This window comes from Dendrobates tinctorius, unplaced genomic scaffold (assembly GCF_039654945.1).
Source record: "Dendrobates tinctorius isolate UK_male_01 unplaced genomic scaffold, ASM3965494v1 ptg000111l, whole genome shotgun sequence".
Taxonomy (NCBI): Eukaryota; Metazoa; Chordata; class Amphibia; order Anura; family Dendrobatidae; genus Dendrobates; species Dendrobates tinctorius.
Genome location: NW_027361779.1, coordinates 31,233,204 through 31,260,038, shown reverse-complemented (window position 1 = coordinate 31,260,038; position 26,835 = coordinate 31,233,204). Strand labels below are relative to the sequence as shown.

The 26,835-nt window shown below is 45.1% G+C and overlaps 1 protein-coding gene across 5 annotated transcripts in view; it reads left to right on the top strand.

Annotated features, from left to right (window-relative positions):
* HTR1E (5-hydroxytryptamine receptor 1E) overlaps window positions 1-26,835 on the top strand; it is a 398,512-nt gene that overhangs the window by 122,989 nt on the left and 248,688 nt on the right. For 2 of the 5 annotated variants that reach the window (XM_073589624.1, XM_073589625.1), the window contains exon 3: window positions 7,199-7,272. The exons of the other annotated variants lie outside the window; for them this stretch is intronic. The gene's annotated coding sequence lies outside the window, so the exon portion shown is untranslated. The remainder of the gene's footprint in view (window positions 1-7,198; window positions 7,273-26,835) is intronic. 5 annotated transcript variants of the gene reach the window in all.

The following is a 26,835-nucleotide window of genomic DNA, read 5'->3' as shown; positions in this document are numbered from 1 at the left end:
AGGGCATCATCTCAAACGAGATTAGTTTGGCAATGTGGGCGTTCAAACCCAGTGTACGCGGATGAGAGACTGAGTACTTTCTTGACCTACTCATAGTGTCTGGGAGGGTGAGCTGGACTTGAGAGCTGCATATGGTGGAAGTAGCGGTGGACAGGGCGGACTGAGAGAGGGTTGATGATGGTGATGGAGTTGGTGTTCTTTCTGATGGCCTAGAATCAGTCTTTCGTTGATATAACAGTGGGATTCCCTGACTGCTGTGGCCTTGCAACGACACCTCAACATTTGCTGCTGTGCTAACCGGTGGGCTTACAGTGGGGGAAACAATGTAGCGTTGCTGACTACCTTCGTTGTGATCAGTTGCACATGTGGCACTTGAGGTTTGGTGTTGTGTCCACGCTTGCAAGTGCATGCTGGTTAAATGTCTAAGCATGCAACTGGTATTCAAATTTTTCAGATTTTTCCCTCGGCTAAAGGTCTTTGCGCACTTCTTACAGATAACCTTGGCCTGATCATGAGGATTTTGTTCAAAAAAGTGCCACACTGCACTCTTCCTACTTTGGCAGACATTTTGCGGCCTAGCACGCTGTGATCTTTTGACCCTCTGGACAAGCTGTCCAGCAACTCTTTTGATGTTTGGAACCTGTCTTTGGAGTGCTCCGGGCCTGCCAGATAACAGCTGTTGCGATGTCGATGTCTGCTGTGGATGCTCCTCATCTGAGCTATTGGAAGCAGCACCCTCTTCCCCCAATGGATGCCAATCTGGGTCAACAACTGGGTCATCCATCACCTCCTCTTCTATGTCATGTGCACCTTCCTCTGTGTCACCGTGTATGGTGGTATAGTGTGCGGGAAGGGGCACCTGAGTCTCATCAGGGTCAGAATCTGGCTCTGTACACTGCGAGGACAATGTAGTGCTCTGAGTGAATGTACCAGCAGAATCATCCATCAGCGGCTGTGCATCAGTGCACTCCATGTCAGATTCATCTTGGCCTGGGTAATTCACCATTTGACTTGATAATCCAGGCATGGTATGTCAAAACAGCTCCATGGAGTAATCAGTAGTATGGCCTGCGTCATCCTTCAATCTTGGTTGGGGTGAAGGACACAAGGAAAGGTGTGGTTCATGAACATGAGCCTCCAATGACGACTCAGTGCTTTTACTTTTTACAACTGAAGAAGAGGAGGCGATAGAGCTGGAGGCTGAGTCAGCAATGTAAGACAAAACTTTTTCCTGATGCTCTGGCTTTAAAAGCGGTTTGCCAACTCCTAGAAAACTAAGCGTTCGAGGCCTTATGTAGCCAGACGATGACGCAGGGTCAGCACCTCCTGCATTCGGTCCTATTTTGCTCTTGCCACTACCATCAGATCCACCACCAACACCATCATTACCAGCTGCCAACCCCCGCCCAATTCCACGGCCTCTTCCACCAGCCTTCCTCATTTTTGGTAGAAATGTAGACAAAATCCAACAAACTATATAGTATGTAAAACAAGGTGTCTATAGGACAGGGGAGATTTAGAATTTCTGCACACACTTTTGGACACTGGACACTTTTGGATTGTGTGAGGCCCACTGATATCTGAGCGCTATGTGACAGGCTCGATGGCACAGCTGTGACCTAAGTGACTAGAGAATAAGTGAGATTTTGAATCTCTGCACACACTTTTGGACACTGGACCCTTTTGGATTGTGTGAGGCCCACTGATATCTGAGCGCTATGTGACAGGCTCGATGGCACAGCTGTGACTTAAGTGACTAGAGAATAAGTGAGATTTTGAATCTCTGCACACACTTTTGGACACTGGACACTTTTGGATTGTGTGAGGCCCACTGATATCTGAGCGCTATGTGACAGGCTCGATGGCACAGCTGTGACCTAAGTGACTAGCGAATAAGTGAGATTTTGAATCTCTGCACACACTTTTGGACACTGGACACTTTTGGATTGTGTGAGGCCCAATGAATATCTGAGCGCTATGTGACAAGCTCGATGGCACAGCTGTGACCTAAGTGACTAGAGGATAAGTGAGAGTTTGAATCTCTGCACACACTTTTGGACACTGGACACTTTTGGATTGTGTGAGGCCCAATGAATATCTGAGCGCTATGTGACAAGCTCGATGGCACAGCTGTGACCTAAGTGACTAGAGGATAAGTGAGAGTTTGAATCTCTGCACACACTTTTGGACACTGGACACTTTTGGATTGTGTGAGGCCCAATGAATATCTGAGCGCTATGTGACAAGCTCGATGGCACAGCTGTGACCTAAGTGACTAGAGGATAAGTGAGAGTTTGAATCTCTGCACACACTTTTGGACACTGGACACTTTTGGATTGTGTGAGGCCCAATGAATATCTGAGCGCTATGTGACAAGCTCGATGGCACAGCTGTGACCTAAGTGACTAGAGAATAAGTGAGATTTTGAATCTCTGCACACACTTTTGGACACTGGACACTTTTGGATTGTGTGAGGCCCAATGAATATCTGAGCGCTATGTGACAGGCTCGATGGCACAACTGTGACCTAAGTGACTAGAGAATAAGCGAGATTTTGAATCTCTGCACACACTTTTGGACACTGGACACTTTTGGATTGTGTGAGGCCCAATGAATATCTGAGCGCTATGTGACAAGCTCGATGGCACAGCTGTGACCTAAGTGACTAGAGGATAAGTGAGAGTTTGAATCTCTGCACACACTTTTGGACACTGGACACTTTTGGATTGTGTGAGGCCCAATGAATATCTGAGCGCTATGTGACAAGCTCGATGGCACAGCTGTGACCTAAGTGACTAGAGGATAAGGGAGATTGGATTGCTTTTAAAAAAGCAGTTTGCGGAGCAGTGGGTAAACAGCAATGCCAGCCTGTCAGGAAGCCTTAAAAGGCAGCCCAACAACCAACACCACTGATACACCACTATATAGCCTCCCCTTGCACTGCACACAGTGACTGGTGTGTTGTGCAGGCCAAATTGCTATCAGCAGCAGAAGCAGTTTTTTTTTCTTCTCAGCAGGACAAAAAAAAAAAATTGGGATTGCTTTTAAAAAAGCAGTTTGAGGCCCAATGAATATCTGAGCGCTATGTGACAGGCTCGATGGCACAGCTGTGACCAAAGTGACTAGAGGATAAGGGAGATTGGATTGCTTTTAAAAAAGCAGTTTGCGGAGCAGTGGGTAAACAGCAATGCCAGCCTGTCAGGAAGCCTTAGAAGGCAGCCCAACAACCAACACCACTGATACACCACTATATAGCCTCCCCTTGCACTGCACACACAGTGACTGGTGTGTTGTGCAGGCCAAATCGCTAGCAGCAGAAGCAGTTTTTTGGTCTTCTTCCCTGCCTAACGCTCTCCCTACAGAATCAGCAGCAACCTCTCCCTATACTGAGATCGGCAGAAGTAAGATGGCGGTCGGCGTGCACGCCCTTTTATACCCCCTGTGACGCCCACCAAAGCAAGCCAATCACTTACATGCCCTTCTGAAAGATGGTGGTGACCCGTGCCTATGTCATCACGTTGCCCACAGTGTCCATGGATCCTGATTGGCTGAAAAAGAGCGCAAAACAAACTTTTGAAACGCGACTTTGGCGCGTAAGTCGCCGACCTCGTGGCCGACCTCATCCTAGGGTCGGGTTTCGTTTCATGAAACCCGACTTTGCCAAAAGTCGGCGACTTTTGAATTTTTTCGACCCGTTTCGCTCAACTCTACTCTGTGCTGCTGTCACCCTGCTGGTTTTATGTGTGATCTACATGGTGGTATTGTGTATGATCTATATGGCGGCATTGTGTGTGAAGTATATGGTGTTATTATTTGTGATCTGCTAAAAGGGGACCCATTCTAGGGTGGTTCTGGCTGAGCACCTGCACACGGGTCAGGGGTAATAGGTGCAGTCAGGGGAGGGCTGGTGAAGCAGTTGAAGAGAGGGGTCTCATTTTTATCGTTACTGTATGGCTCCATTCCCCCCAGCCTGCTTCCCAGCGTCACCCCGGACTGTGCCTGTTGCCTCGCTTTCACACATCGCCAGGACAGAATCCGAGGAGGGGAATGGGGTCTTTGCATGCAAAGTCTGGATCAGAACAGGCCATCAATCAGCAGAAATGTTTCCTGGATTTCTGTGCTGCTGTCTCCCTGCTCCTCCCCCATATATCTCCCTCTGTGCCCCCCATAGACCAGCGCACTGCTCTCCTGAAATACTCTGTGCTGCTGTCACCCTGCTCCTTCCCCATACATCTCCCTCTGTGCCCCCCATAGACCATCGCACTGCTCTCCTGAAATACTTTGTGCTGCTGTCACTGCGCTCCCTCCACCATATATCTCTCTTTGTGCCCCCCATAGACCAGCACACTGCTCTCCTGAAATACTCTGTGCTGCTTTCACCCTGCTCCCAGAATCCTTGCTGCCTGCCATCCTCGGTGACCAAAGACCCCATTCCTCTCCTCAGATCCTGTCCTGGCGATGTGTGAAAGCGAGGCGACAGGAGCCTGATGTATGGTGGAAGGAGCAGGGTGACAGCATCACAGAGTATTTCAGGAGAGCAGTGTGCTGGTCTACGGGGGGGTCACAGAGGGAGATGTATGGTGGAAGGACCAGGGTGACAACAAATTAGAGTATTTCAGGAGAGCAGTGTGCTGGTCTATGGGGGGGTCACAGAGGGAGATATATGGTGGAAGGAGCAGGGTGACAGCAGCACAGAGTATTTCAGGAGAGCAGTGTGCTCGTCTGTGGGGGGCAACCTGTTCGGTGCCAGGGATTGTACATAGAGCGCTGTGTTTTATACACATGGATGGACTGTCTTCTTGTCTGCTCCACGGAAATCCAGGAAACATGTCTGCTGATTGATGACCTGTTCTGATCCAGACTTAACATGAAAAGACAGTCAGTATAACTTTGCAGGCCCCATCAAAATGGCTGCTCACTGTGTTCCTAAATGTCATCCTCTCTTTTCCCTTAGCAAACACCCAGAAGGGTAGGAGAGGAGTGACATCACACCCATGTCAGCAGATTCCGCCCATACAGTGTCCATTTTAGGGCATGATCATATATCAAAATCAAACATCATGGACACTGTACGCCCATAATTACTGCAGGACAGTAATGTGAGCTAGTTGTACACTAGGTTTTTGTGCCAAATTTCAGTATCTGCTCCCCCTAGTGTTAACAAGTGGAAATGCCAAACTTTTTAAAATTATTTTTCATATTTTACAAAAATAAAAACAAATGATAATATTTTTTAAGAAAATGTAAACATTAATTCTTTACATTTTTTCAATTGCTGAAAAATGTTTTGGGGGATGGCACCTTCCCTTTAAGGCATGCAATTCTCATGTGGGAAATTAACCCCTTTACCCCCAAAGGTGGTTTGCATGTTAATGACCAGGCCAATATTTACAATTCTGACCACTGTCCCTTTATGAGGTAATAACTCTGGAACGCTTCCATGGATCCTGGTGATTCTGACATTATTTTCTTGTGACATATTGTACTTCGTGATAGTGGTAAAATTTCTTTGATTTGACTTGCGTTTGTTTCTGAAAAAAACAAAAATTTGGCAAAAATTTTGAAAATTTTGCAACTTTCCAACTTTGAATTTTCGTGCCCTTCAGTCACAGATATGTCACACAAAATACTTAATAAGTAACATTTCCCACATGTCTACTTTACATCAGCACAATTTTGGAACCAAAATTTTTTTAGTTAGGACGTTAAAAGGGTTAAAAGTTGACCAGCGATTTCTCCTTTTTACAACAAAATTTACAAAACCATTTTTTTTAGGGACCACATCACATTTGAAGTCACTTTGAGGGGTCTATATGATAGAAAATACCCCAAAGTGACACCATTCTAAAAACTGCACCCCTGAAGGTGCTCAAAACCACATTCAAGAAGTTTATTAACCCTTCTGGTGCTTCACAGCAATTTTTGGAATGTTTAAAAAAATAAACATTTAACTTTTCACAAAAAATTTACTTCAGATCCAATTTGCTTTATTTTACTAAGGGTAACAGGAGAAATTGGACCCTGCATTTGGAGAGCCCCTGATGTGCCTAAACAGTGGAAAGCCCCATAAGTGACACCATTTTGGAACGTAGACCACCTAAGGAACTTATCTACATATGTGGTGAACATTTTGAACCCCCAAGTGCATCACAGAAGTTTATAATGTAGAGCCGTGAAAATAAAAAATTGTTTATTTTTTTCACAAAAATGATCTTCTCGCCGTGATTTTTTATTTTCCGAAGGGTAACAGGAGAAATTGGACCCAAAAGTTGTTGTGCAATTTGTCCTGAGTATGCTGATATGCTGTGCATGGCAGAGCTCGGAAGGGAAGGAGCGCCCTTTTACTTTTCAATGCAAAATTGGCTGGAATTGAGATCAGAAGCCATGTTGTGTTTGGAGAGTCCCTAATGTGCCTAAACAGTGGAAACTCTCCAATTCTAACTCCAACCCTAACCTCAACACACCCCTATCCCTAATCCGAACCCTAACCATAACCCTAACCACAAACCTAACCCTAACACACACCCCTAACCCTAATCCCAACCCTAACCCTTATCCCATCCATAACCTTAATCCTAACTTTAGCCCTAACCCTAACTCTAGCCCCAACCCTAACCTTAACTTTAACCCTAGCCCTAGCCCTAACCCTAAACCTAGCCCTAACCCTAAACCTAATGGGAAAATTTAAATAAATACTATTTATAGTGGGTTTTTATGTTTGGCAGCTGTCACACATTAAAAGACGCCTTTTATTGCAAAAAAATTGTTTTAGTATCACCATATTTTGAGAGCTATAATTCTTCCATATTTTGGCCCACAGAGTCATGTGGGGTCTTATTTTTTGCAGGACGAGTTGTCGTTTTTATTGGTACCATTCTCAGGCACATGACTTTTTTGATTGATTTTTATTCTGATTTTTGGGAGGCAGAATGAACAAAAACCAGCAATTCATGAATTTCTTTTAGGGGGGCGCTTAACTGTTCCGCATGTGGTAAAATTGATAAAGCAGTTTTATTTTTGGGGTCAGTACGATGACAGCGATACCTCATTTATATCTTTTTTTATGTTTTGGCGCTTTTATTCAATTAAAAACTATTTTATAGAAAAAATAATTATTTTTGCATCGCTTTATTCTGAGAGGTATAACTTTTTTATTTTTCCGGTGATGGAGCTATATTGTGGCTTGTTTTTTTTGCAGGACAAGATGACATTTTCAGCGGTACCATGTCTATTTATATCCGTATTTTTGATCGCGAGTTATTCTACTCGGCGGTAAGATTATAAAGCATTGTTTTTTTTGCCTTGTTTATTTTTAATGGTGTTCACTAAAGGGGTTAACTAGTGGGACAGTTTTATAGGTCGGGTCATTACGGAAGCGGCAATACTAATTATGTGTACTTTTATTGTTTCGATTTTTTTTATTTAAATATTTATTGATGGAATAAATATTGTTTTTTATTATTATTTTGAATTATTTTTTAATATTTTTGCAATTTAACATTTTTTAAATTTAATTCTAACTTTTACTTTTACTTTGGAGATTGTTTTATAGCGACTGTTAAATATATACGAAAATGAATGCTTTTTTTTGGGGGGGGAAAGATTCAAAAATTGTACAATCATTTCATGAAGAAAGAAACATCCCAGCCCTTGCTTGGAATAGGCAGGGCCTGAGTGGGGGCACATCAGGACTTACTGGGGGTCTTTACCTTCCGCTTTTGCCCCATGCTTGATCGCAGTGTTCCAGGAGTTAAAATGCCGGGAGCGGTCTGTGACCACTCGTGGCACTCAGTGCCAGTTGTCAACTGTGAGAGTCAGCTGACACCCGACCACGATCAGCCGCACTCCCCCCGTGACTGTGGCTGAACGCACATGACGTACTATCCCGCCCTTGGTCATTAAGACCCAGGGCACATGGACGGGATAGTATGTCAAATGGCACAAATGGAAAGTCTCCTTAAAGGTTTAATATTTACTTTTAGGAATGCTACTTTAAATAGGTGGCACTAGAGTTTAAGTCCTCTTCCTCTGTGAAGAAGCAATTTCCATATATTTACATAATTATTTATGTTTCTTCTTTGAAAAACCCCCCACCTAATTCCTTTTTTAAACCATTGGTGTTTGCTTCTATCACCAGCTCCTGGTGTAACAATTCCCATCAGCTTTCAATGTTTCTGTATGCTGTCAGCAAGATGTAGTGATAAAGGAAAGAAAATAAAGTACAATAGCGAATGTACTCCATTACAATATAAGCAGAAACTATGCACTTTAATATCCATACTGGAAGTGCTTACCCACCATCTCTTAATAGTGAAATGTAGTAACAACTACTTTGCATTAATTCTGCTGGATATATCTGAGAAGTTGCACACTATAGACCACATATTCCTACACCGTGTGCACAATTATTAGGCAATTTTTATCTTTGATGATTAATTTTGTTATTGAACAACTACAGTGCTGTCAGTTAATCCAAAAGGATAATAAACCTGACTATTTAAGAAAGTAAAAGTGAGGGTTTGCCTCTCTTTGGAGATTATCTATGTGAGCATAAATATTGGGCAACTATTAGTTGCAGAATTATTACTCAACTAAATGAAAAAAATGTAAATTTTCCCATTTCAATTGCTTATTTTATTTGTGAAAATGAGAATCATAACCAAACAACTCAAAATGTACAAACATGCATTTCTGACATCAGTGACCAATATAGGCAGCCACCTTCTTTTTCAATAACAATCATAAGCCTTCCATTAATGGAGTCAATCGGTTTCTTAATATGTGGATGATCAATTTTTTGTTCAGTGCCAAACCACAGCCTCCGAGGCACTGTTTAGAGAGGTAAAGCCTACATTAAACTAAATTAAAATAAGTAAAAAAGCAAAAGTGCATTTGCATAACATAATGTTCTTAAAACTTTACAATGTGTCAGAAGTGACCTGTGCGAATAAAGGCAGACAAAGGACAGGGTCCTGAAATCTGGACATCTCAGCCTGGGGAGCTTTTTAAATGTAGTGTCCTGCTCAAGGAGGGGAGGACACACCCTCACTTGCACAAAATGCAAAAATCCAAGAAAAAACACACAGGTTGAGCTGGGGTTTGAGTTGGTATACAGTGGGAAAAATAAGTATTTGATACACTGCTGATTTGGCAAGGTTTCCCATCTACAAAGAATGGAGAGGTCTGTATTTTTTACTGTAGGTACACTTCAACTGTGGGAGACAAAATGTCAAAATAAAATCATGAACATCACGTTGTATGATTTTTAAATTATTACATTTAATTTTATTGCATTAACACTAGAACTACTGCATGTTTCATAATACCTATAACTACCATTAGGGGTCATTTATTCGGACTCCCATGACAGCACCACGAGAGAGGGGATCCGCCTCATAGGAACAGGAAACCTACAGATACAAAAGGGCGATACCTCTCCCACGCATCAGTTGGTTTCCTGTTCCTGAGGGGACGGGACCCAACAGAAGAATGGGATCCCAGGCCGGCCAGCCGACACCGGTAGCGAGGGGGTCTCCTACCTCGGCTTGGTTCGGATTTTCTGGAAGACGCCACGGTGGCCCAGGATGGGTATCACGGCGGTGGCGTGGACAGCAGGGAGCGGCGTCCGGAGGATGGCCGTCTCCGGAATTAAGCCGCCGCCGGTAAGTATTTTCCCCCCCGGGATTCCCGGCTCCGGCGGCGCAGATAGGTTGCCAGCGCTGTGCAGAGGGCTGCGACCGGGCGCTGCTCCGGAGCTCCCGGGCGTCCCGCGGAGCTTCCGGCGTTTCCGGGGTAGCGGTGACGTCAGGGGGCGGGCGGAGGAGGCGCTTCCGGGTCAGCGCGCTACTGCGCATGCGCGGCGATCCCAAGATGGCGGCGCCCATCGGAAACACCGATGGCGCGCGGTGGGGCGCCAGCTGGGGTAGGGAGATCCATTAAGGGGGGGAGGGGCGCGGCATGGAAACTGCTGACCGGAGGAGGGGTATTTAGGCGGGACCCGGGCAGGGTACCTTGCCTTGGCCACATTACTACATGCAGCAGTGTGCAGCAGCAGCAGCAGCAGCAGTGGTGATGGAAAGCGATCGAGAGCAGCAGCGACAGAAGCAAGGGCAGCAGCGGCAGACATCACTGCCGCCCCTGGATGACCTTCGGCAGGTCAAACAGAAAAAGAAAGGGTCCCGTGACAGTAATGCGGGACGAAGTGACCAGTCCACTCGTAAAAGCTCCTCCAGGCAGACAGGAGCATCGGCTGAAAGAAATCCCCCTCGTTCTCCGGTACTTGATTGTGGCACTGGTAAGTGATCTTCGTGAAAGTTCACTCAGTGACGGGACCCCCCTTCTGTGTTTTTCTTTTTCTAGGGAAAAAAAGCTACAAATAAAAATAAACATAGGGAATGCGCACTCTGTGCATGCCCATTACCAGACGCGTGCCTCAAAAGATTGTGCCCCCCCCTGTATTCAGCAGACGGTGGCAGAAGAGTCGCCTGCAGTAGCGGCGAGTTTGAGAGACATTGTCAGGGTAGAAATGAGGGAAACCCTAAAGTCCTTGTCTCAGCCGCAAAGTCTAAGGGGCGAGGTCCCGGCGGAGTCTGATTCCTCAGCAGAGTGGAGAAAAAGCAGAGACTCCCAGGCTTCATCTCCCTCGTCCTCTTCAGGAGAAGAGGACTCGGGGCGATTTTGTCTGCCTCTTGACCGGGTAGACAAGCTGGTCAAAGCAGTCAGAGGGACAATGGAGGTAGAGGAGCCTAAGCCCCATTTATCCATGCAGGATGTCATGTTCGGTGGGCTGGAACAGAGGAAGCGGAGAGTCTTTCCGTTAAACCAAAAGATACAGGATCTGATCCACAGAGAGTGGAAAAGACCGGACAAAAGAGGGTCGCTACCACCAGCCCTCAAAAGGAGATACCCCTTCGACGATCCGGCAGTAAGTTCTTGGGACAGAGCCCCCAAATTAGACGCTGCCATTGCGAAGGCATCAAAAAAATCCTCGCTCCCCTTTGAGGACATGGGATCCCTTAAAGATCCCTTAGACAGGAAAGCTGATACCTTCCTGAAAAACACCTGGGAGATGGCGGCCGGGTCCTTAAGACCAGCAGTGGCTTCAACGTGCACGGCCAGGTCCATGATGGTCTGGTTGGACCAGTTGGAGTCACAACTAAAGCAGGGTACATCAAGACAAACAATTCTTGGGGCCCTACCGACCATCCAAGAGGGAGCAGCTTTCCTAGCAGATGCCTCAGCGGATGCAATGAGAATGGCCGCCAGAGCAGCAGGTCTCTCTAACGCAGCTCGCAGAGCCCTGTGGCTAAAGTGCTGGCAGGGAGACATCCAGTCCAGAGCAAAGCTCTGTGCGATTCCATGTGAGGGCGAATACTTATTTGGAACCGTCCTAGACGAGCTGCTTGAAAAGGCGGGGGACGACAAGAAAAAGTTCCCAAACCTTTCATCAGCGTCCTACTGTCGCCCATTTGGTAGAAGGAGATTTGGCCAGGGGAGAAGGCGCAACTCTTCACCTGTTAGAGATCGACCCAGATGGGAAGACAGAAGGAGACGAGGTACGGGCTATATGTTTACACGCTCGTCAAGAGATCAAAAGAAACCAAATCAATGACTAGCGGTTCCCGTAGGGGGTAGACTGTCATCCTTCTTCCCGGCATGGTCGCAGATTACGAATAGTGACTGGGCGCGCAAGGTAATATCCACCGGGCTTAGGTTGGAATTTACCCAGATCCCGCGGGACACCTTTAAACTGACCCCCTTAAGATCTTCTCATCTTGAACAAGCGGCTTTAGAAGCGGAAGTCTTGAGCCTATGTCAGAAAAATGTTCTGGTAGAGGTCCCAGAGGCTGAAAGAGGAAGAGGGTTTTACTCTCCCCTGTTTCTAATCCAGAAACCTGATAACACATTCAGAACGATTATAAACCTTCGTTCCCTTAACGAATTTTTGATTAATCATAAATTCAAAATGGAGTCCATTAATACAACAATAAAAATATTGTTTAAAGGTTGTTTTATGGCAGTCATAGATTTGAAAGACGCGTACTATCACGTACCTATCCATACAGACTTCCAGCAGTTCCTGAGGGTGGCAGTTTCAGTAGAGGGCACAGTACGTCATTTTCAGTATAGAGCCCTTCCCTTTGGTCTCTCAGCAGCACCCAGGGTTTTTACAAAATTAGTGGCCGAAGTTATGGCTCACTTACGAGAGGTTGACGTCTTAATCATTCCATATTTAGACGATTTCTTGATTGTAGGAAAATCGATGGGTCATTGTAAATCCCAGATAGAAAAAGCTAGATCCAGGTTAGAAAACCTAGGATGGATTTTAAACTACGAGAAATCCCGACTCCAGCCCTTAAAAATACAGAATTTTTTAGGATTGATACTAAATTCAGACACTCAGCGGTGCCTGCTACCACTAGATAAATTACAAAAGATACAGGAGCAGGTTCTTCGAGCAATGGATAATCCATCTATGACCCTCAGACAGGCCATGTCCCTGTTAGTTTCTCTAACTTCATGCATCCCAGCAGTAAGGTGGGCACAGTTCCATACCAGAACCCTTCAAAACGACGTCTTGATTAATAGCAGGGCCCTTGGAGGCTCCTTACAAGGTCGGATGTGTCTAAGCCCCTCAACTGTTACATCACTAAGATGGTGGCTTCAGAGTGAGAACCTAGCGTCAGGGGTGCCCTGGATAGCACAGATAACCCGTATTATAACCACAGACGCTAGTTCCTTTGGTTGGGGAGCCCATATGGGGGACATAGTGGTACAGGGCCAGTGGGATTCTAATTCTGAAATCTCATCCAACCAGAGAGAACTATTGGTGATAGAGCGAGCAGTCAAGAAACTCATTATCTACCTGCAGGGCCATCATGTGAGGATACACTCGGACAACCAGGTAGCGGTAGCATATGTCAACCACCAAGGTGGAACCCGCTCCAGCGCTCTGATGCAGATAACAGAACGGCTCCTCCAGATAGCAGAGAGAAATTGTCTATCTTTGACCGCACTCCACATCAGCGGAAAGGACAATGTAAGATCAGACTTTTTAAGCCGCAAGGCTCTAAGACAAGGAGAATGGGCTTTGAACAAAGACATTTACCGCCAGATTGTCCGCAGATGGGGCCAGCCAGAGGTAGACCTCTTTGCCACCAGAGAAAACAGAAAAGAAAGATTGTTCTGCTCTCTGAACCCCAGGGAAAATCCCCTGGCGGTGGATGCCCTACTGATAAGATGGGACTTTTCTCTGGCATACGCCTTCCCACCATTGAATCTTCTTCCCCTGGTAGTCAGGAAGATCAGAGAGGATCAGGCAAGAGTCATACTGATTGCCCCCTTTTGGCCCAGGAGGACCTGGTTCGCGTGGTTGAGGACCATGTCGGTAGGCGATCCCTGGGTACTACCGAACCTTCCGGATCTCCTCTACCAGGGGCCAGTCAGCCACCCACAAGTAGCGAGACTTCATTTGACGGCGTGGTGTTTGAAAGGTCACTATTAAAAAATAGAGGGTTCTCCAAGAACTTAATTGACACCCTCCTAAGAAGCAGAAAATTAACCACCACTAATATTTATGCTAGGACCTGGAAACGCTTCCTATCCACCTTTCACTTTGACATCAGAGATGGAATTCCCACGAAACATATTCTGGAATTTCTCCAGAAAGGTTTCGAATTGGGTCTCTCCACAAGTACGCTAAAAGTACAGGTTTCAGCCTTAGGGGCCCTGTTTGCAGCTGATATTGCAAAAGATTATTGGGTAGCAAGGTTCATCAGAGCAGCGGCCAGATCGAGACCTATACACAAAGACAGATGCGTACCGTGGGACTTAAACTTAGTCCTTACAGCCATGACAGAAAGTCCGTTTGAACCTTTAGATTCCGCTTCACTAAAGATTATATCCCTTAAAACAGCATTCCTGGTAGCAATAACATCCGCACGTAGGGTGAGCGACATACAGGCACTCTCCAGATTGCCTCCTTACACAGAGTTCTTACAGGATAGAGTGATCCTAAGGCCAGATCCAGCATACCTTCCCAAGGTAGCAACACAATTCCACAGGACACAGGAGATAGTTCTGCCTTCCTTCCTCCCTAATCCAACCAACCCTAAAGAGCAGAAACTTCAGGCATTAGATATTAGGCGGTGCTTACTGACATATTTAGCAGCCACGGATCCTTGGAAGAAGGAGAACGCATTATTCCTATCCTTCCAAGGTTCCAGAAAAGGATACAGAGTATCAAAACGCACATTAGCAAGGTGGATTAGGGAGGCTATCTCTCTTGCCTACACAGCAGGTGGCGGTCCGGCTCCACAGAACCTGAGGGCACATTCCACTCGGGCCATGGCATCATCCTGGGCAGAGAGATCTGGAGTATCAATTGATCAAATATGTAAGGCGGCCACCTGGTCATCTCCTTCCACCTTTTTTAACCACTATCGGTTAGACATGGGTGCCTCCTCAGACCTCACCTTCGGGCTAAGGGTGCTGCAGGCTGTAGTCCCTCCCTAAGTTAGTTTACATCTCTGTAATTCTCTCGTGGTGCTGTCATGGGAGTCCGAATAAAGTATTAAGTTACGTACCGGTAACGGTATTTTTCGGAAGCCCATGACAGCACCCTTAGTTCCCTCCCTTGTTCACATATAGGGGTGCACTCCTTAGAAGTTTGTTCATAGAATCACCTTATGTGGGAGATGGTATGAAATAATTCTGTTAAATAGGGTAGATAGGTTGTATATATCATATGTTGTGTACTAACCATGGTAGCCTCTCAAGCTCTGTAATCCAACTGATGCGTGGGAGAGGTACCGCCCTTTTGTATCTGTAGGTTTCCTGTTCCTATGGGGCGGATCCCCTCTCTCGTGGTGCTGTCATGGGCTTCCGAAAAATACCGTTACCGGTACGTAACTTAATACTTTTGACCCCATTCAAAAGTACTGACTCTGGAGTAAAAATAACTTTTTGTTGCCAACAAATTAAAGAACATTTATTTTAACTTAGTATGAGCAGTGTTAAGTACAACACGCATTTTCCTTTTACATGGTCATAGCATGCGGTGTCCAACAGTTAGCACAAACAGTACTTTCTTCCACTTTCCCAGTGCATTTTCCACAAACTGGTTTGTTACAGCTTGCGCAAGTTTTAGTTGTTTTGTTTTCGTTGCATCTTCCAACTCCACATTTTTGACGCTTGCGGATTTCTTGTCCTTTTGTTTGTGGTTCAGACATTGCGGATGATGGGCCACTTCTTCTGACTCATTTTCAGATCAATTCTGAAGACATTTCAAAATTTCATCACTTGTCAGACCCCTCTGCTTACTCATGCTTCAAATATACGTCGCAAAAAGGGACTTGTAAGATCGCAGAATAAAACAACACTGTACAAACATGCAGAGTTGTAGCTTCAACTGTAATGTTTGCTACTGAAGTGCAGACAGAAATCGCTACAAGAGACATGGATCAAACATGTTCAGACAAGTTTAGACAAAACAAAATGCTGAATCATCCCTGATATGCAAAGATACAATTACACTCTACAACTAGGGAGAAGCACTGTGATTTTCTGTACTCTGTAATATTAGGTGACTTGCCTACTACTAATTTTATGTATGGGGTCAAAATGACCCCTTCAGTAATTATAGGTATGAATTGTAAAATCCGGGCCCCTGAAAAAGTTACAATTCATTTTTGTGTTCTAAAATATACAGTACCATGAATAAATAAAAGTCACAAAAAGTCAGAACTCATTTGTTAAAATTTTAGAAATTATAGGAAAAAGAAATAGCAAAAGGGTCAAAATGACCCCTCCGGTAGTTCTAGTGTTAAATAAGTATTTGATCACCTACCAACCAGCAAGAATTCTGGCTCTTACAGACCTCTTAGTTTTTCTTTATGGAGCCTTCCTACTCTGCACTCATTACCTATTATTTTAATAGTATAGTATTAATTGCACATGCTTGAACTTGTTACCTGTATAAAAGACACCTGTGCACACACTCAATCAATCACATTCCAACCTCTCCACCATGGCCAAGATCAAAGAGCTGTCTAAGGACACCAGGGACACAATTGTAGACCTGCACAAGGCTGGGATGGACTACAGATCAAAAGGCAAGCAATTTGCTGAGAAGGCATCAACTGTTGGCACAATTATTAGAAAATCAAAGAAACACAAGATGACTGTCAATCTGACTCAGTGCAAAATCTCACCTCGTGGGGTAAGGATGATTCTGAGAAAGGTCAGGAATCAGCTCAGAACTACACTGGAGGACCTGGTTAATGACCAGAAGAGAGCTGTTTCCACAGTTTCAAACATTACCGTTAGTAACACACTGCACCGTCATAGATTAAAATCCTGCAGAGCACGCAAGGTCCCACAGCTCACGCCAGCACATGTCCAGGCCAGTTTGAAGGTGGCCAATGACCATTTGGATGATTCAGATGAGGCATGGGAGAAGGACATGAGGTCACATGAGAGCAAAATAGTACTTTGTGTTATCAACTTCACTCCCTGTGTTTGGGAGAAGAAAAAGGAAGCATACAACCCCAAGAACAATGTGCCAACCAAGGTGTGGGAAACATCATATGTTGGGGGTGATTTTCTGCAAAGGGGACAGAACGACTGCACCGTATTGAAGGGAGGATGGAAGGGGTCATGAATTGTGAGATTTTGGCCAACAACCCCTTTCCCTCAGTAACAACATTGAAGATGAGTTGTGGCTGTGTCTTCCTGCATGACAGTGGCCCAAAACACAAAGCCAGGGCAACTAAGGCTACTTTCACACTTGTTTTTTTATGCTGCGTGTTTTTTGAGCAGACAAACGCATGAAAAAAACGCATCATGCGTTTGTGTGCGTTTTTTTGTGGATTTTGGTGCATTTTTTTTAAAAAGCATGCTTTTTTTGTGCATACGTGCGCATTACAATGCGCACGTATGTACACCCATAGACTTTAATGGGTGTTTTGCTGTAAAAAAAACCGCATTGCGTGCGAATGCGTTTTTTTGGCAAGTCAGACGCACAAAAAATGCAACAAGATGCATTTTGTGCGCCCGAGCACACACTGCAAAAAAACGCATGCGCATACAAATGCGTATGTGCGCATATGTATGCGCACATATGCGCACCCATGTTAAAGTATAGGGTAAAAAAAGCATGCGTTTTTTTGCGCTAAAAAGCAGCGCAAAAAAACGCAAGTGTGAAACCAGCCTAAGGAGTAGCTCCGTAAGAAGCATTTCAAAGTCCTGGCTTGGCCTAGCTCGTCTCTAGACCTCATTCCAATAGTAAAAACTTTGGGGGGAGCTGAAACTCAATGTTGCCCAACGATAGCTATGAAAACTGAAAGATCTAGAGAAGATCTGTATGGAGTAGTGGGTCAACATTCCTGAAGTGTGTGTAAACTTGGTCAAGAACTAACGGAAATGTCTAATCTCTGTAATTGCAAAGGTTTCTGTACCAAATATTTAGTTCTTTTTTTCTATTGTATCAAATACGTATTTCATGCAATAAAATTATTTAAAAATGAAACATGTTCACATTGGCCATAAAAAAGACAAAACCTACAAGAAGCAAAATAAGCATAAACCTTGCTGTAACTAAATAAGTAAAAATCATAACTGTATTTAAATAAGATAGAGTTATTCGTAACACTGTTTTTGATCAAAAATAGCATAAAAGCCATCCCAACAAGGCAAGGTGATCCTATTTAGGACGGTCCTAAACTGTCTAATATTAAAAGCTTACCAAAAGTGACCTGTATGAATAAGGGCAGACAAAGCACTGGATCATGAACTCCGGACACCTTGGCCTGTTCAGAGAGGCATAGTGTTTTCCTCCACTGTAAATCTTTTTTTAAGGAGGGTCCACAAATTTTCAAAAAGGATTATGTAATGTAAAAAGGGGGTCATGTCATTATTATATCATCTTTAAGACCTTTACTGGCTAACTAGTTAGCCAAGCATTGGAGTACTTTGATGCATGTGATGAAGCACTGTCTTGATTAAAAATCATGGTTTTCTTGACTTTCTCCTGTGTCACTGCTTAAAGACAGCACTTTCTAAAAACTGGCAGTAGATCTGAAATTTGATCTTGAATTCACCATCAACCTGTAAAGGATCAGCTAGCTCATCTTTAATAATATCAGCCCATACAGTACCCCACCTCTACCTTGCTGGTTTTTGAGTCGAATTGGGGATCTATGGCACCAACCCATCCATCTGGTCTGACAAGAGTCACTGTCATCTCATCAGTCCATAAAAACTTTAAAAAATCTGTTTTCAGATATTTCTTGGCCCAGTCTTGAAATTTCAACTTCTGGGTCTTTTTCAGGAGTGGTTAAATTTTACTCTTTCTTACATTGGCAATGTCTCTGAGTGCTGAACACTTTGTACTTCTGTGCACTTAAGGGAGTTCCTATTTCTGAAATATGACAGCACTAGAAAATAACAGAATCCTGGTCACTTCACGTTTGATTTCTCTCAAATCTTTCATGGTTAACCCCTTTACAACCTTGGACTTATACAGATATCCAGGTTGGTAAGTATTTAGAAACCTTGGAAATATGGCTACACCAAGGTGATTATGTGCATACAGGAGCTGTTTGCACACGATCGCTGCTGAGTGTTATACAGGCCTCAAATCCAGTAGGATGGTGAGACATGCTGCCCGCACCGCTTCCAGCAGTTAAATCATCCAAATCCTGTGATCAATATCGATCACAGCATGTGCAAGCAATCAAGATTGTCATGTTTCCAAAAATGGTACCAATAAAAACATCAACTCGTCCCACAAAAAAGAAGTCCTTACGTGACTCTGTTGGCAGGAATATGGAAAATTCATACCTCTCAAAATATGGCAATGCAAAAACTTGTTTTTGCAAAGAAAAGTGCATTTTAGTGTATGACAGCAGACAAACATAAAAAAGATATAAATCTGGTATCATTGTAATCATACCAAATTGCAGAATAGTCATCTAATCACTTATATCCCGAGCGATATAAAAAATAAATAAATCCAATTCTTTACCTGCTGTTGATTTGTTCATTCTGCCTCCCAAAAGATGGCAGTATGGCTCGGCTCACATTTATCTTGCGCTGTACGCTGAGCGCGTACACCAGGGTTTCCGTACAAATCTCTAAAATATGTGATTTGGATACAACCCCCGCAGAAGATTCCCTATAATGAGGCAAAAGGAGTCACTGTGGATGCCATTTGCATAAAAGCACGGTCGGCCACAGTTTTGTGCAACTCTGTTAAGAAAAACTTGGCTGAAGAGAGGCCAGATGGAGTCCAGAATAACTCTGCTGCCTCATTATAGTGAATGTCTCCCTCAGTTTCATCTAAATCACATCATTCAGGGATTTGGATGGAAACCCTGATGTAAGTGATCAGCGTAGAGCACCTGATAAATTTGATATCAAACGTCATATAAAATGTTCCCAATAAAAGATTCAACTCAATCTACAAAAAAAGCCTCCACTCAGGTCCATCATCTGTTAATGGAAATATAGTGGCTTCCACGTTACATGCAGCATAAAATCTATGAAAAAGGAAATGGCTAATCACCCCCAATAGAAATTCAGTGAATTTTGCACTCCCAAATACAAATGCCTCCCTCCCCCACAGTGTTCCTAAACTACTTTTAGTGTTCACATGTTTGGCATTTCTGTATTGAAGAGAACCCGCCTAATTTACAGTTGTGTGTCTGCAGAAGCACAAGTAGGGCATAATGTATTGGGCTCTACAATAGCAGATTTACAAATTTGACTTCCACTGCTTTTTGTTTCTGGAAAACACCCACAGAGTCAAAATCATCCTTACACCTGTAGATAAATTCCCAAAGGAGTATAATTTCCAAAATGGGGTCACTTGAAAGGGGTATTCTACTCTTCTAGCACTTAGGGTGAGTGCACACGTTGCGGATTGTGCTGCGGATTTTTCCGCACGGATTTGGCTAAATCCACAGGTAAATCCGCAGGTCAAAAGACCTGCATTTTGCCTGCGGTTTTCCCGCTGCGGATTCCGCACAAAGAATTGACATGCTGCATATTTACCTATTTATTTGCGTAAAACCGCAGCTAATCCGTGTGGAAAAATCTGCAGCATGTGCACTGCGTTTTTCAATTTCCATTGAATATAAAGGTACTGTACAATGCAGCAGAAACTGCTGCGGTTCCACAGGACCAAATCCGCTGGGGATCCGCAGCAGAATCCGCAACGTGTGCACATACCCTTAGGGGTTCTGTATATGAATTCTGCACACCATTCTAGGAAAATCTGCGCTCCAGGAGGAAAATAGCATTCCTGGAGGCAAATAGCACTCCGTCCCTCCTGAGTATTGCCATGTGGATAACCAGTACTGTGCATGGGGATATTTCTATGTTCAGTAGAAATAGTTGACAAATTGTCGTGCCATTTTTACCCATTACCTCTTGTGAAAATGTGAAATCTGATGCTAAAACAAAATGTAATTATTTTTTCTTCAATACTTAATTATATAAAATTCTGTGACACACCTGTAGTGTCAATACATTCACTGCACCCTTAGATGAATTCATTAAAAAGTGTAGTTTGTAAAATAGTGCGCCATACAGAGTAATGAGGCCCATATATTTCTCCATACAGAATCATTGGTCCCATATAATGTTCGTTACAGGATATGATGAGCTCCACATAATGCTACAGTATATGTTGGTCCCCATGGATGAAGCTCCACTGTCTTATGGGCCCAAATAATTCTCCATATATAATGGGCTCCATTTCTAATGCTCCAGTGTATAATGGGCCCTGTATATACTGCTCCAGTGTCTGATGTCCCCCATTTGGAAAGCTCCAGCATATGATGGGCCTCATGGATGATGCTCTAGTGTACGATTGGTCCAAATAATGCTCCATATATAATCTGGCCCATTTACAATGCTCCAGTATATGATGGGCCCCATGGATGATGCTCCAGTGTCTTATGGGCCCAAATAATGCTACATATACTGTATAATGGGCCCCATTTCTAATTCTCCAGTGTATAATGGGCCCTGTAAATGCTGCTCCAGTATCTGATGTCCACCTTTGGAATGCTCCAGTGTATGGTGGGCCCCATATATCATTCTCCAGTGTATAGTGTTCCCCAAAAATTGCTCCCAACCTTTAAAACAATTAAATAAGTCTCCTCGCTAGGGAATCCCTGTACTCTAGTCTCCTCGTCGTCCCCATCTTCCATCTCTTTGCAGTTGGACTGTTTAGGCAGAGGGCATACAGACTTGATGTCATTGCGCTCTCTGACCAGAATGTCACTGTCAGGAAACGCGGAAGACGTCACGGCGGTGGAGCAGGGAGAGGTAAGTATTTCAACTTTGCAAGTGCTGTGATCGTGAGCAAGCAGGGGGGGCCCACTCGTTGGCGACGGCACTGGCACAGGGCCCCTCATAGTACGCCGGTGTGTCTGACGGCAGGTGAGCAGGTGTCCAGTTTACAGACCCAATAGCCAAAGGGGAATGACCTGTGAGGGAGGACATCGATATGGGAGAAGTAGTTTGTAACCATAGTTGACAACTGCTGTCTCCTGTCACTTTCAATCGATGCAGTATTACCAGTCGTGTGAGCGGTACTTGAAAAATCAGTCCACAACATGGTCATGAAACCCCTGTCTCCAACGCCACTTCGGATGTGTGCACCATGAACACCTCTTCCATGTTGCCCCCTACGGCTCACGGGAGAACCATCACTACTGCTGTGTGCTGGGAATGCCTCAAACAAATGGTTTACCAGAGTTGCTTGTTTGTTAGCCAATATTAGCTCTAGGTTCTCCTGTGGCATGATGTTTTGGAATTTGCCTTTATAGCGTGGATCCAGGATGCTGGCCAACCAGTAGCTGTCATCGTTCATCATTTTGGCAATGCGGGGGTCCCTTTTTAGGATCTGCAAGGAATAATCACACATGTGGGCCAATGTTCCAGGTGTCAATGATGCACTGCGAGTACTGGGTGGAGGAGCACTTTCTGGCAAATCCACATCCCTCCAGTCATGCACAAACCCTGTACCTGACCTTGCCACGCCAACATTTTCTCTTGCCCCCTCAGCAGCATCCTCCTCCCCTAAGTAATCATCCCCATCCTCCTCCTCCTCTTCTTCCTCCACCTGCTTGCATGAGCAGACGCATAAGTGGGATGCTCATGCTTATGATGGTGTCGTCTCCGCTTACCAGCCATGTGCGTTCCTCAAAACACTGAAGGACTTTACAGAGGTCTTTCAGCTTCGATCACTGCACACACGATAACTCCATGTCTGCCCTCAAACTGCCTGCCCGTGTATCCTCCCACAAATGCATTACAGCCTGCCTCTGTTCACACAGCCTCTCAACCATGTGCAGGGTGGAGTTCCACCTTGTTGCAACGTTGATAATTAGGTGGTGCTTGGGAAGGTGTCGCAATCGCTGCAGCTTCTGCATACGACTGGAGTGTACGGGCAACCGGCGGATGTGTGAGCACAGTCTTCGCACCTTATGGAGCAGGGCTGTTAACTCCGGATAATTATTGAGGAAGCACTGCACCACCAGGTTCAAGGTGTGAGCCAGGCAAGGTATGTGTCTGAGTTTTGAAACGGCTATGGCTGCCACAAAATTCCGGCCGTTATCACTAACTACCTTGCCTGCCTCAAGATGTAGACTGCCCAGCCATGACTCAGTTTGTCGCTGCAAGTAGTCGGCCAGTACCTCCATGGTGTGTGTGTTGTCTCCCAAACACATCATCTTCAACACAGCCTGCTGACGCTTACCACTAGCTGTTCGATAGTGGGACACCTCATGTGCAACACTGGCAGCTGTGGATGGAGTGCTCATGCGACTGCGCTCTGTGGATGACATTTTGCTTCTGGAGGAAGAGGGTTGAACGCCTACAGCCAACTGTTTCCTATACCGTGGGCTAGGCAGCACTGTCCCACTGCCGCTGTCCCTTGTGGACCCTGCATCCACCACATTAACCCAGTGCGCAGTGATGGACACGTAATGGCTCTGGCCATGCCTACTGGACCATGCATCTGTTGTGAGGTGCACTTTTCCACTCACTGATTGCTTGAGTGCATGGACAATGCGGTCTTTCACATGCAGGTGGAGGGCTGGGATGGCTTTTCGGGAAAAGTGCCGACTGGGTAGGTCATAGCGTGGTACTGCGTAGGCCATGAGCTAGCGGAAAGCTTCGCTTTCAACCAACCGGTAGGGCATCATCTGTAACGAGATTAGTTTGGCAATGTGGGCGTTCAAAGCCAGTGTACGCGGATGAGAGAATGAGTACTTTCTTGTCCTACTGAGAGTCTCTGGTAGGGTGAGCTGGACTTGAGAGCTGCATATAGTGGAACTAGCGGTGGACATGGCGGACTGAGAGAGGGTTGGTGATAGTGTTGGTGGTGTTGCTGATGGCCTAGATTCAGTCTTTCGTAGCAATAACATTGTGATTCCCTGACTGCTTTGGCCTTGCGACGACACCTCGACATTTGCTGCTGGTGGTGTGCTAACCGGTGGGCTTACAGTGGGGGAAGCGATGTAGCGTTGCTGACTACCTTCATTCGGAGCAGGTGCACATGTGGTACATGAGGTTTGGTAGTCCGTCCACGCTTGCAAGTGCATGGTGAAAAATGTCTAAGCATGCAACTGGTATTCAAATTTCTCAGATTTTTCCCTCGGCTAAAGGTCTTTGCGCACTTCTTACAGATAACCTTTGCCTGATCATTAGGATTTTGTTAATAAAAGTGCCACACTGCACTCTTCCTACTATGGAAGATATTTTGAGGCCTTGCACGCTGTGCTAATTTGACCGTCTGGCCAAGCTGTCCTGCAACTCTTTGTAACCTGTTTTTGGACTGCTACGGGCCTGCCAGATAACAGCTTTTGTGATGTCAATGCCTGTTGCAGATCTTCCCCCTCCTCTTCTGAGCTATTGGCAGTGGCACACCCTTCCCCCAATGGATGCCAATCTGGGTCAACAACTGGGTCATCCATCACCTCCTCTTCAATTTCATGTGCACCTTCCTCTGTGTCACCATGTAAGGTGGTATAGTATGCGGGAAGGGGCACCTGAGTTTCATCAGGGTCAGATTCTGGCTCAGTACACTGCGAGGACAATGTAGTGCTCTGAGTGAATGTACAAGCAGAAAAATCTAGCAGTGGCTGTGCATCAGTGCACTCCATGTCAGATTCACCTTGGAGTGGGGAATTCACGATTTGACTTGATATGTGAAAAGAGCTCCATGGAGTAATCTGTAGTGTGGCCTGCCGCATCCCTCACTTTTGGTAGGGGTGAAGGACACAAGGAAAGGTGTTGTTCCTGACCAGGAGCCTCCACTGATGACTCAGTGCATTTATTTTTTGAAACTTCAGAAGAGGAGGCGATAGAGCTGGAGGCTGTGTCAGCAATGTAAGCCAAAACTTGTTCCTGAAGCTCCGGCTTTAAAAGCGGTTTACCTACTCCCAGAAAAGGGAGCCTTCGAGGCCTTGTGGGGCCAGACGATGATGCAGGCTCAACACCTCCTGCCTTAGGTGCTATTGTGCTTTTGCCACTACCAGCAGATGCACCACCACCATCAGTACCAGCTGGCAACCCCTGCCCACTTCCACGGCCTCTTCCACCATACTTCCTCATTTTTGGGAAAAAGTACCCAAAATACCACCAGCTATATGGTATTGTAAAACAAGGTACAAGGTGTACATAGTATTGGGGAGAATTTGAATCTCCCTAGAGATTTTAGGAGGCTGAACAATTATCTCAGGCCCACTATAGATTACACCTCAATTTAACAGGCTGAAATAGGCTGGTGTATGACAAGGTACAAGGTGTATATGGTATTGGGGAGAATTTGAATCTCCCTATAGAGTTTAAGAGGCCGAACTATTATCTCAGGCCCACTATAGATTACACCTCAATTTAACAGGCTGAAATTGGCTGGTGTATGACAAGGTACAAGGTGTATATAGTATTGGGGAGAATTTGAATCTCCCTAGAGATTTTAGGAGGCTGACAATGATGCTCTCAGTCCAAGTATGGCAGCAGGCAGCCTAATAATCAGGACTGCTGCACACAAAAGTGTGGAAAAATGAACGCTTGGTAACTGTGCAGAAAAGAGGAAGAAAAGTATTTTTGCTTTTAAAAAAGCAGTTTGCACAGCAGTGTGCAAACAGCAATGCAGCTATCAGGGAGCCTTATAAGGCAGCCTAATAACCAACAGAGCTGATGCACAAAAATATATCCTCCCCTGACACTGCACACAAACTGTTGTGTTGTAAGTGGAAATCGCTAACAGCAGAAGCAGTTTTTTGGTTCTTCTTCCCTGCCTAACGCTCTCCCTTATTCTGAATCAGCAGCAGCAACCTCTCCCTAATGCTAAGATCGGCAGAAGTAAGATGGCGGTCGGCGTGCACGCCCTTTTATAGCCCCTGTGACGCCACACAAAGCCAGCTAATCACTTGCATGCCCTTCTCAAAGATGGTGGTGACCGATGCCTATGTCATTATGTTGCCCACAGTGTGCGTCCTCCATCATTGGCTGAAAAAGGGTGCAGGAAGCATCATTTGAAATGCGACTTTGGCGCTGTGGTCGCCGACCACATGGCCGACTTCACGCTATGGTCGGGTTTTGTTTCATGAAACCCGACTTTAGCGAAAGTGGGCGACTTATGAATTTGACCGACCCATTTCGCTCAACTCTAGTCCTGAATTCCTATACCATTCAACGCCTTACAGTGAAAAATCAGACACCTTTGAACTGGTAGACCCAGATGCAGATGAAGAAATCTGCCCTCAGGTATCCGTTCTTCTAACGGTGGCTTCAGACTATTACCTCAAATCCCACCATTTCAGCAGGTTTTCATCCTGGAACTCGCTTGTTCGTGCCATTGCTTGCTTAATTCATGTGGCTCAGTCTTACAAATCAACATCACCCACCAGTCAGAAGCCTTGTAAAGGATGGCACCACAGCAAGCACGCCTTTACTGCTCTAAACCAGGAAAATGCCAAGAACATGATCATTCGTACCATACAACGTGAGTGTTACGCCAAAGAAATAGACAACCTCAGCAAGGCTCTATCCATTTCTGGCGAGAGTGTCTTGAAAAAGCTTGATCCAACCAGTCTCACTCCCGCCATGTTACTTACTAAGAAAACCAATGCTCTCAGCGCTCCACTGGGAGAATTCAGCAACAAGGACCTCTACAGACGTCAATGGAGACAAGTTCAAAGTCTCTCCAATACTTTCTGGGATAGATGGAGAAATCAATATCTCTCCACCTTACAGCCCAGGAAGAAGTGGCAGATCGACAAGCCGAACATCAAACCCGATGATTTTGTGCTCATGAAGGACAGTCAGACACATCGAAATGAGTGGCCTCTGGGCCTCATCACCAAGGTATTCCCAACCAAAGATGAGAAGGTGTGCAAGGTCGAGGTCAAAGTGTGGAAGGCTGGGGAGAGTAAACTATTCCTCAGACCAGTTGCAGAGCTAATTCTACTGCTTTCGCCAAAAGAGCCTGTAAGTGGCATCAGTTGACGCCAGGCGGGGAGTGTTCTGCCCTCTGAATATAGGGCAGCCTGTTGAGTTATGTGCACTGAAGAAAGCAATTTGTTTGTATTATTACTGGGTTAATTATAGCACCATCTAGTGGTGGCTGAGTTTATAGCTGCGTCTTAAACAGCATTCACAGCCTGTGCCTTTAACAGAAGCAATGCACTTTGGGATTGAAGCAATGCATTGTGGGAACTAAGCAGTGTATTCTGGGATGAGGGAGACTCCATTTTCCTTTTGTGGATCTCATAGGATGCACATGTGAATTTTGTCTTCCTGTTAACTTTGTTTTCC